This window comes from Macrobrachium rosenbergii, chromosome 3 (genome assembly GCF_040412425.1).
Source record: "Macrobrachium rosenbergii isolate ZJJX-2024 chromosome 3, ASM4041242v1, whole genome shotgun sequence".
Classification (NCBI taxonomy): domain Eukaryota; kingdom Metazoa; phylum Arthropoda; class Malacostraca; order Decapoda; family Palaemonidae; genus Macrobrachium; species Macrobrachium rosenbergii.
The window spans coordinates 78,374,286-78,386,299 of NC_089743.1; the positions used below are offsets into that span (position 1 = coordinate 78,374,286).

At 40.6% G+C, this 12,014-nt stretch overlaps 1 protein-coding gene across 2 annotated transcripts in view; it reads right to left on the reverse strand.

Moving 5' to 3' along the window:
• Rat1 (5'-3' exoribonuclease 2 Rat1) overlaps nucleotides 1-12,014 on the reverse strand; it is a 178,871-nt gene that overhangs the window by 97,674 nt on the left and 69,183 nt on the right. The window lies entirely within an intron of this gene.

Consider the following 12,014-nt stretch of genomic DNA (forward strand, 5'->3'; position numbering starts at 1 on the left):
TTTTTTGATACGGAAATCAGCAAGTAAAATTTTCACTGCTCTCCACACTGGGGACAACAATCGCCTGTAAGTGTCACCAGTAGCCCCACCCATTTAGGTGTATATAAGCTCCCACAGGATCACTCTCGAAAGGACAAAGAGAGAGAGGAGAAAAGCATTTCTTGTTATACCTCCAGGCAAGTTCCCTTCAGATATTTTGGTGTGTCTTTAAGAAAAGGCTGCTTGCCACTATCTACACAACCTTATAAAGCTTCGAAGGTCATTACAAATGATAACTGTCTCATCTTTGATGAACCTATCTGCAACCTCTACAGATAATACTAGGTGATAAGTTGAAAAATAAGCGAGAAAATAATGGTTCTATATGATATTAGTTGCAAATGCATAATATTGCCGTCGTCCTTAAGCGGCATCCCCCAGCACCTCATGGGTTAATAAAGAATATGAAAATTAACAGACTGTTTGATCAAATCTAAGAACTACTAAAAACTGGAAAAGGGGCGCAATCAGGTTATCGGACACTAAACGCTCATCACAGATCTTGAGTGACAGATGCGGGTCTTTTCTCACGCTGTTTCATATGGTCCATGCAGATAAAAAAAAAAACCATAAGTGCTGACTGAGATAAGGTTCATTTATTCATTTATGTTGCTAAAAGTGCTTTCTTTTGTTGAAGCCCATCACTCTTTAGGTAGATGAACCATGAAATCAAAGATTACCCACCATAGGTCTACTAGTCATCAAGCTATGGACTACCTGATCTAGTGTTGTAGTACATAAAATCACTAAATAACAATACAGTATTGACTGCCTATAAGGCTATCTGTAAGCACTAGGAACTCTACTGAAGTTTAGTGTCAGAAACATGTATAAATGAACAGCGTACCTGACCTAAACCAAAACAGTGTGAAAAAGTAGGCCTATGCTGAATATTTAATATTCAGAACTATATTCTGAAACTCAGTCCCACAAAACTCATTAGGAAAGCTTATTCAACACAAGAAAATATCAATGAAACATTAATAAATAACAATGCCCCAGTGTAGTCATAGTCTACATAGAGTAAGAGTTTTAGTAATTAGCCTAGCTGATAGCAGGTGCAATCTTTTGTCTTTCAAACACTAGAGAGTTTCAATCTCCCGGACAAAATTCATCCAACTTACATTAGTCCTGAAAAGAGGTCATGCTCTAGGTCTATCTACTTTATATATATATATATATATATAATGTGTGTGTGTGCGTGAATGTGTGTGTTTGTTTCAAGAATATTGAAGACTAAAGAGCAGACTAGGTCTAGGCTGTATGAAGACGGTAATATCAATATTGTCAGACGTATTTCCCTTTCATGACTGTAAATGATTACATGTATATATGTATGTATGTACTGTAAATTTAATATATATATATGTGTATGTATATATATATGAAATTTTTTATCACACTGTGTGTGTGTGTGTGCAGATATAACCATGAAGCTAAAAATGTCGCTAAAATCACATTCAGACTAGGCCTGGCCGTGGCAGTACAATAATTTATCAATTTATAAATCTTCGGTGATAATTCCCTTTCATACTCCTGAGGGGTATGAATTTGATATTGCACATTTGTAGCTAAATGATTATACATATATATATATATATATATATATATATATATATATATATATATATATATATATATATATATATATATATATATATATATATATATATATATATATATATATATATATAAATACATAAAAAAGCAGATAGACCTAGAGCATGACATGTGAGTTTGAAGAATTTTGTCAGGGAGACAATATTCGCCTAGCTACCGACGTTTGAATAGCAAAGACAGAAGAGTGTACTTGTTTTTATTCCTTCCAATATCTCAGATTTTGTGGGTGTCCTGTTTTACAGTCCTATGCACCAACATATTGATTATATCTTGTAAACCCATGTCTGATTTGTGACACTGCAAAAGAAAGGCGAGTCAATGGCGGCAATGGCATAGGTATGGTACAATTCTGCCAATAATGGAGATGAAGCCACGTAGAAAAACATGAATAAAAAATCTGGATAACCAAGGAAAACAACATATACAAATACATTTGCCAAGTGGCCCAGTTAGAGCCTGGGTTTTTCCATGGGTTGTTGGCTGGCCTCCCGGCCCACCCAGACTTAGTGGGTACCTGGTTGTCATGAATGGGGACAGAAAAAGAGCTTAGGTCTAGCAACTTCACCATACACACATATTATATATATATATTATTATAATTTACAAGTCGCTGCACACCGCACCTCCCTCCCCACCTACTTTGCCCTTTGTTTATTGAGAGTAGAATCGTCGCTACATACCCGATCCTAGACGGATATCAAAACAATTAGCTAGATATCAAAACAATTTGAATGGCATGGTTATACAACATTTTGATCTTAGTCCCTTTACCTGAAAAGATATTGAGATGGCTTTAAAAGTGCAAAGATACGAGGCTGGGTGCCATATTAGCCCAGCTAAGCAGATTAAGCTCCTGAATTGTTCTTTTCCGCAGGATACCTGAGAAGATGAGAAGATGCCAACAGATGGCTGGGACACCTTGGCAAAATGACACATTTGCACACACGGCCCCACCCTCGGAGAAGTTTGCACGCCGGCCACCACACACAGCAGGCTAAAAAGGGAAGATAGAGATCTGAAAGTAGAAGTACGGGTAGCAGTCGTAGTCAAGTTAATTGGGCCATTAGCCATACACGCTGGGCGATTGTTGAGAGACCTTCATATCCCCTGTCTCGACCCAGACCTCAGTCATCCTCGAAAGTGACAGTGTGCATCGCCATGATCGCCCCTCGTCATCCTTCGCCAGACCTAAGGTAAAAGTGAGAAAGACTTTTCAGGCACGACGGGTTTGTCTTTATTAAGTTATTGGGTGCCAGTATTCCACCTCTGTCCTATGTTTATCCAGTGCCATTTCCAATGTCCTGTGTCTCATAAAAGTGGTCATTCATTCCTCGAGGCCATGGCACCTCAGTGCAGACTTGTCATATCTGTATTTTCCTTTACTGGCGCCGTAAATCTTCTGGAGAGGGACCTATTCGCAGGGACTCATCTTGGACTGTGCCTGCCCTTAGTCAAGACTCCAGTATTTAGCGCTGAAGCCCTTTAACAATTAAAATGCTTTTTTGTAAATATAACTCCTTAATTTAACCAATCTTTTTCTCCTAATGCATTTTCTTTTGTGAATATAATTCCTTAATTTAACCAAAGTGTTTACGCACTTTCCCTAAGTAGAGCCTTCCCCGCTTCCTAAAAAATCTTTGTTTTTATGATTTCCTTTATGTAAGTCAGAACTCCAAAGCCAAATAAATAAAGCTGCGCCTGTAAAAAAAAAATCACATAAAGCCAGGAAAAAATTTGTAAATATATATATATATACATAATATATATATATATATTAGAGAGAGAGAGAGAGAGAGAGAGAGAGAGAGAGAGAGAGAGAGAGAGAGAGAGAGAGAGAGAGAGAGTTACACTATCTTACTGCATAATAACCCCAAAATATATTTGTATTTCTATTCATAATATAATCTTCACTGATGTGATAGCAAAATCCTTTTGGAAATTTATATACTTTAGTATACAGTATAGGCCTATGATATTGCATAATAATGGACTCACTCCCTACTTAGTAAATCTGAAATAGGAAAGGCTCAGTAGAAAACTGAATAATCTATGAAAATTTTAAGCTCTTAAATATGAAAAATCTTTTAGCAGTGTCAAGTATTATTACAGTTGTATACACTTTCCAGGAGAAGAATTTTCAGAAAATCACCAATAACTTGTAAATCTGCGGAAAAAAAAAAACCTAATCAAATTTTACCACACTGTTACAGTGCACTTTGTTTAGACGAATAGGAACAAAAAAGTAATTTGGTAGTAGGTTTTCAGTAGATATTGTCATGCATACCCTAAAGTTCATACTGCCTGAAGTAGGTATACCAGAACGAAGAATAACCCAACACCCACAGCATGCTGTTTGCCCCTCTTTCTCGCCACCTTTATACATATATATATATGTGTTTGTGTGTGTGTAAAATATGTTATATGTAGGCTTGCTTGTGTTTGCCTACATGCGGTCATGTGCCTATGTGCTACTGTGGTGATTGTTCATACTGAAACTTCAATCAGAGGTCAGCAATAGGACGGAAATAAGATGAGTGAATGAAGCGATTTCAAAATGTAGATAGAATTTCCTTTAATTGATAGTCAACTATTGTAATTTTTTTTTTTAATAGGTTGCTAGTAACTGCATTAGTTCTAGGCTCAAAAATTAATAGGAAGGTGGGCTAATAAAGATGTCAAAGATATTTTCTGAACATGGACAGACTGCATTTGAGGATTCAGATGAGGAGTACTTATCAGAGGTAATAGGGATAGAACAAGAGCAAAATCTGGCTAGGTGGATAGATAACATCAACCAAAATGACGGATATGAAAGTGAGGACCTAGACGAATATGCAGATAATGCAGCTGAAGTAGATGAATGGGTGCCGAGCAGACACAGAAAGCTGTTAACATATCAGAGAAATGTAAATTCTTTGGACAAATGTTTTGCCATAGGAAACTTCAATATGTGCACTTTACTAGCTGAAACTAAAGAACATACTGCTGTGGTGGAAAAACCCAAACACAAAGTAGATGATGGCAAGAAAAATAACTTTGATAAATAAGAGCCCTCCAAGTAATGAGAATGAACAAACAGAAAACATTCCAACAACCGGAGGTGTTGTAGGAGAAGCAAAGGAGGAAAAGAGGCTGACACACCTTTGAAGGCATGGGCATTGTTTGTGTATAGTAACATAATTGATACAACTGTACTAAATACAAATGAAAAAATCTGGCAAAGGCTTGGCCAGTTGGAATTAAGTGAGGAAGAAATGAATAAAGGAAGTCATATTAGATTAATTGACTAACTAAAAATGAAAAGCTTTTTTGGTCTGTTATATGTGAGAGGTTTGCTCGGACTAAATAGCCACGATTATCATATACTGTTTCATAAATCATTTGGACATCCAATATTTGGTGTGGTGATGCCTGCTAAAAGATTTGCTTTCATCCACGCCAAAATTTCTTTTGATGGCCTAAAAACAAGACACCGCAGATGGGTGCACGATAGGTTTGCTGCAGCAAGAGATTTTTTGAATGCTTCAACAGAAACTTTGGTTCAGTGGTGCAGCCTGATGACTTCCTAACAATTGACGAAACATTGTATGGTTGCAGAACACAAATAGGTTTCTATCAGTACAACAGGGTAAGCCTGTTAGGTATGGCCTTTATATAGTCTATCAATGCTGAGATATCCTTCACACTTTCAGGACTGTTGTATATTCCAGCAAACCCATCGATGGATCCGGGCCATTTTACAAAACAGGCACCCTAGCCACTGTGAAGGCCCTTATAAACCAACTGAAAAGTAGTATGGACCTAAGAGGACGAACTTTAAGTTCAGACAGACTATATACAAGCATAGCACTGTTTGAGTGGCTCCTGTCACAGAGTATTAATGCCTTAGGCACGATCGATGTGGGTAGAAAAGGTATACCTTTAGAGACAAAGAATATTTCTGGAAAACAAGATAAATTTTACAAGGTGTACTGGAAAAAAAAAAGAAGGAAAACTTTGCTTGAACTCCTTCATCAATCACACAGAGTAAAGGCACAAGGAACGTTTTGTTGCTTAACATGACATCACCCCCGTTGGCCATTACCAAAGACGACAGCCAAAAGACCAAAGGACACAATTTTACACTGTGAACACAACATCCCGAAGATGGAAACGCCTTCTCGTTTATCCTCGATACAGCTAGAGTAAATTCCCAGACAGTGTTCTCAATGAATACAAGCACAGACCCTCAACGCCTAAATTCTTTTACATTTGGGTGGGATTTAGATTAAATCTCTTTGTACTCCAGTATAGAGAAAGGTAGCGATCGTCAAGAATTTGCACAGCAATATTGTGGCGAAGATAAACATTATATTGGAATCTGAACCAGTTCCAGTGCTAGTAAGTAAACGAACTTCACACATACATCGCTGGGAAAATGAAACAATGCACCATGCATAGAGTCCGTATATGGTAGTGGGTTTTTAGCATCAGTTGGTAAACTCTCCTAGATCAAACATCAGTGTCAGCTATGCCAGAGTGCAACCTGCCCACAGCATATTGTTCATGTCTGTTGCACATGTCATAATGATACAACACACCCTGTATATTTTCATTTGGGTGACAGTGATATGTGTTTTCTTTTTTGTTGTTCTTCATAAGCCAAATGTTAATATTCTTCTTGAAATAACTGGCAGGCTGCAAATTTTTTACAAAATCAAATATTAATCGTAATTCTTTTGCTTGGCCTGGTGCTGTGCACTGTTAACAAAGACTAAAGGTCTGCAATGGTTTTTTTATATACAAGGAATTTTATTTATTTTTGTCTCCTGAAGACATAATATGATTACTGATGTTATTACTGTCTTTATTATTGTCACTTGCTATACTCATCTTAGACAAGCACTAAATGTCTGCAAATTTAGTTCTTTTGGTCTTCATATACTACTGATGGGATGTAATTATTATTATTATTACTGCTGTTGTTGGTAATATTAATAATAATAATTATTTATTATTAGTATTATGATGATGATATTTGTGTCCTTATATGTACAGGAAAATAATGTTTTGTTAATAAAGTTTACAACACATGACAGTAAAATTTTATTTTGAAATAAGTTTTCTCATTTTTTTTCTCCCCCTTGATATTTCAGTAAAATAATTTATGTAGTGTTAATCAGTACTCATTATATAAAAAACATGCTTTTTTACTGTATAAGGAGGTCTTTGAACAAAATTCAGTGATTGGATGTCACATTTTTTCTACTATACCAGCTGTACCTCAATATAAAACCATTATACTGCAAGTATTAACAATATGAGCGTCTATTTGAAATTCACTAATATAATGCGATAAAACACTGTACAGTACTCACTATATTTGTTCATATGGGGAAATAAAAAGTGAAAAAAGCATATAAACGTGATGAATAGGAGAGGTAATATTTAATTAAAAAAAAAAAAAAAAATCTTGTTCAAAAATAGTTATGCTGTGTTCTTTGGCCCTGCATTGTCAGAAAACCCCAATGTCCTCTTGTACCAAGTGGAATAACTCTGAAAGCACTAAAACCAGGATGTAACTAACAGCACCAGCATTTATAGGTTATATAAGGTTATTCACAATATAACTAAAAACCATATGAATAACATCTCATCTACTGATTTTATATATATATATATATATATATATATATATATATATATATATATATATATATATATATATTATATATATATATATGTGTGTGTGTATATATGTGTATATGTGTGTGTATGTATGTATGTATATATATATATATATATATATATATATATATATATATATATATATATTGTTCACAGTTTTGAGCTTGGTTGATCATGTATTATTCAATTTACGTAATTTTACGCGTCCCTGCAAACCAAGTTTTTACACGAGATGTGTCACTGAAGCCAAAAGTTAACCTCAAAGACAGTTTCGTTAATTAGCAAAGATAAAGTTAAACTTATTAACCTTAACAAAAGAATATTTGAGATGAATTTGATTTTAAACGCAACGGTTCTTCCAAATAGAACATTACAAGCACGCTTGAGGATACAAAAGCATCGAGATTAAACCTGATTTTTCTTACCTAAATCCTAGGTATTTTACTGGAATAAACATGGGGTTGAAGCTAACAATAAAATAATTTGACTTAATCTAGACTTTAAACATATTACCCTAAGTGGTGGCTGAAGAAGAAACAAAGAAAAATGTGAAATACAGAAAAGTACTAGTCAATCAACGGGCTTCAACAAGAATCGATGATAGATCGTGAACGGGCCGGTATTCAGTTTCTATTCAAACTTTGGGATGTTACAGGAGTCGATTCTGGCAGTCTTCCCAATCTCACTAATTAAGATAGACGGGAGAGAAAGTAAATAAAGAATAAAGAATATCGCTCGGGCACGCCGCGCGAAGAAGCACCTTATTGGTTCCGTGACTATTTGGGATCTCTCTCTGACTGACTCACCTGCGCCGTTCTTCCAGAGGAGGACCTATACCGGCCTCGGCAATCCGACCTTGACAAAGGCATCGCCGAATGCATAGAATAAAAGCTTTAAGGGCCACCATAACTGGGGTCATTGAGCGTAAACCCTCTCTGAAGGCTTAGGTCCCTAATGCCCCAACATATCCTTTGTTTACAAACTTTCCAGCCTATCTGCGCCATTTGTCTAAAAGCGGTGATTGTTATTTTAAATTGCCTACCCCTACCGGGCGGGCAGATGTTTCTGTCGAGGGTCAATTGGCAAACATATTCCTACACCTAACTACATCGAAAAGGGGAACAGCAGTACATTTATAAAAGCTCCCTTAAGAGGGCCTTCTCCCTTTCTGGCGTGAAGGTCTTTACTAAGCAAGCTGTTCGCCTCTCAGGTTACTCTCCTTCCTGAGCAGATTAGTCCTGGTGAGCCTAAGTCAACTACAGCAGAAACCTAACCCTAAACTAGGATATGAGCTATATTCACTCTTTACCAATTCTAGCAGTACTGAAGGTGCTCACGGTTATTATAGGCTACCTCCTACAATCATGATGTTTTAGACTAGCCTAGTGGTGCAAGTCTAAAATTCCCTTGCCTAAATATCCAAACCAGAACACAATAAAATACCAATATAAGAGTTAATATTCTAACTAAATTCAACATGGTTTATGTTTAATACAATTAAAAGTTACTAGTTAATTCAGGAGGGTTGTCTGGATTTGATAAATGGGTGCCTCACTGAGGTCTTAACACACATGCGTGCCACGAGCATCATGGCTCGCTTCACAATAGTTAATAATCGCTGACCTAATTAGTTATGCTAATCTTACATGATTTCGGCTCGGTGGTAAGTGGAAGGAACAAGGTTATAGAATTGATGTACCGTACTTTAAGGTGGCCTGAGGCTAGGCAATAAATAAAAGGAAGAGATCACACTGGCTACCTGATTTGGGCAAGGGGCCAGGATCACTCTTAGATGTTAGGTTTCATCACTAGTGCCAGGATGAGCGTATAGCCTCGGCAACTGCTGGCTCTCTTCGCCCCTTCTTCTTCTTCTAATTTCTCCAAGGCCTATCATAGCCATATCTAGCAGGTGATAGAGCAACGACTCGGGACAGGCCAGAAGGGCTAGCGGCGATAGTCAGGGAGCAACTGCAAAGCTGCGGGAGGACTCCTACTCCGGCAACCGGATGGAGCGATATATACTTCTATCCGAGGATGCCAGTTCCTGGTCTTCAAGGGAGGGGTACCATTTCTCCTCCAGGGGTTTGATCCCTTGAGTCAAATTTTGAAGAAGAAGGTCCGGTGCTGGAGGCTCTCCAGTCGCAATGATCAACTTTTGGGGAATCCTAAATCTCCCGGAGGAGGATTCGTGTCGTCATTTGGACCCGGCATAGGGGCCTTTTCCATTGGTAGCAATCAACGTCCGGACGGACGGGTCTCGGCACTGCTCAGTGCTCGCAAGTGGCACTGGCAGCAGTTGGGAGGTCAGGCATGCCTGATGAGGGGGGTCCCGAGGTGCACTACCTCGTTTCGACTTGGCAGGGTTGGCTGCGCAGAGATTCCTGCCCCAGTTCCATTCCATCGCCTTAGCTCTGGGTGAGTTTTGTCAGTCCGCTGGGCGCGGCTTGCTTGGGCAGCCCTCCCACTTTGTGGAGGGTCTGCCCTTTGGCACGCCCTGCAGCGGCTCTCCTCCTGAATCTCTCTTCGCGAGGGAGAAGACCATCTTCCACGCCAGCACCGTGGGGCTAGGCCTGGAATAGTTTGTTGTGCCCCTTCCGCGGACCACTTTGTGGGGCGGAAAGGTGGCTAGGCCACGTCATGGTTGAGAGTTTTAACTGGGGCCTCTGGGAGGAGGTAACGTGGCTGTTCCCCCGTTGGTCCGGGTTTCGCAGAGAAGATCCCGACCTCTAACAAGAAGGCCACTCCGGGCGCCTTCAACCTACCACGCCGAGGCGGTGGGGTATCGTTCCCCAAGGTGTCATAACCTGGAGTTGGACAGTAGGAACGGTGATGGTGTGGCTCCTATCCACTTCATTTTCCATCAATTTCTTCACAACCACAGCACCCCCTGGCACTTGGGCCCTAGTGATCAGGCTAATGTTGCCATAGTGTCTTCCTGTGACCGGGAGGGTCACGGGCAGGCTAGTGCTCTGAAGAGGGGCCACCGAGATGAACTGGGGCTTCCAGTCTCTCGGGTAAAGGCCTCCGGTGCGTGACCAGCAGCAGAAAATGAAGTGCTGATTAGGTTGACAAATTTGGTGGGTGGGGACATGATGTGGACAGGCCGGAGATCCAGCATTGTAGTGGCTAAGCAGCCCACAGGATCTGCACGGGCCTTTGGATGGGCTCGTGGCCTGCAGTAACTGTTGGAGGAGAGGGCTGGAGCAGGTGAATCGGGAGCGAGTTCTGGCTGGTAGGGTTAGGCTGTTATTGCGTGCGAACCTTTGTATCGGGCACTCAGCTTCAGCATGGCCCCCTTCTGCAATAGTTGCACAGGGTCTTGCTAGGCAGTCCATTCTTCGGGCGAGTGAGTTTTTAGAGGTAGGCCGGAGGGATGATTCGCTTCTGAGAGGTGCTATGTCGACTGATTGAAGGTTTCACGAATCAGCCATGCCAAGCTTCCATAAGTGTGGAGGGCTGTTTAATCATATACTGCAAGGGCCCTTTTACATTGGAAAAAGGTCTTCTAGCATGGTCCCATTGAAGAGATCCTCAAACGCTGTCAGGCCGAGGAGTTCGAATCCAGCGTACCATTGACTGGGTTTTGTGACATGCCCATTCCGTTTTAGACCAGCCGACTTCCTTGGCAAGACTCGGAACCGTTGTCTCCATTTTTCTGGGGTTATCTCAAGGCCTTGTAATGACTTGGCGAACTTCCGCCATGTTGCCTCTGGGCTCTTCTCCAGTGAGCTGCCGCTGCCTTTGGCTTTTCCCTCCATGGCCCAGCTAGGCATTAAGGCTTCTCCGTTTCCGATTTGCTTCGTTCTATCGAAAGTTTTGCATTATCTCCTCCAGCCATGTTCTGGCTGTCAGTCCACTTGGGGACTAGAGAGAATTGATGCTCGAAATTGAGCCGCGTTGATGCAGCAGGTGTAGGACTGGGATGGCTTGATGGCCTAGCCATAGCTTCTGCATTCTCCATTTCGCCTCTCAAGCTCGAGCTCCTTCTCCTGATAGGGCTAACTCAGTCCTGCAGGCCAACTCATGCTGCCCTTCTTTCTTCTCTTTCCTCTTCATACTGCCTTTGCAAACTCGTTGTGATACTTCCTCTGCTCAGTCTTTCTTCCCCTCCCGCTTGGCGCCGTCCACCTCATTCCTAACCCAGGTAGTAGTCCCGAGCCGGTGAGACCTGGCCACGATCCCCAGCCCCAGGAAAGTTTTATAATGCTCTGCTGCCATGGTTCTGTGGGGGAAGGGGCGTCTAACCGGTCGACTGGGACTCATCGTCCCAGCGAGGAAGTGTCTCTTCAATGACGGGCACCAATTTCAAATTCATCGTGGCACTGTAGTTTCGTGTGCCGTACAGGTCACACTGGTGGCACTTCAGTCGTCCCTAGGCACTGGTGCAGGTTAAGTTCCAGACCAACTTTCTCTTCTGTGTTCCCTTTTGGTTTGTTTTCATTTATTTCTCTGGATTCTTGCTTGGTGGCATTCATGGTGCCAATGTGTTCTAGGGACCCTCTACTGGAGTCCAACTAGGCTATATGGGAGGAAAGGCACTCTACACCCCCCAGAGTGCAACAATCGAATGAGAGAAAAGGGAAGGTAAAAGAGAGAGATTTATCGTCCCCAATCAGCCCGCTCCAGTGATGAGTGCTGCAAATTATTGGCTAATTCATCGGAATAAAGTGAATTTGGGTTTTTTTTTC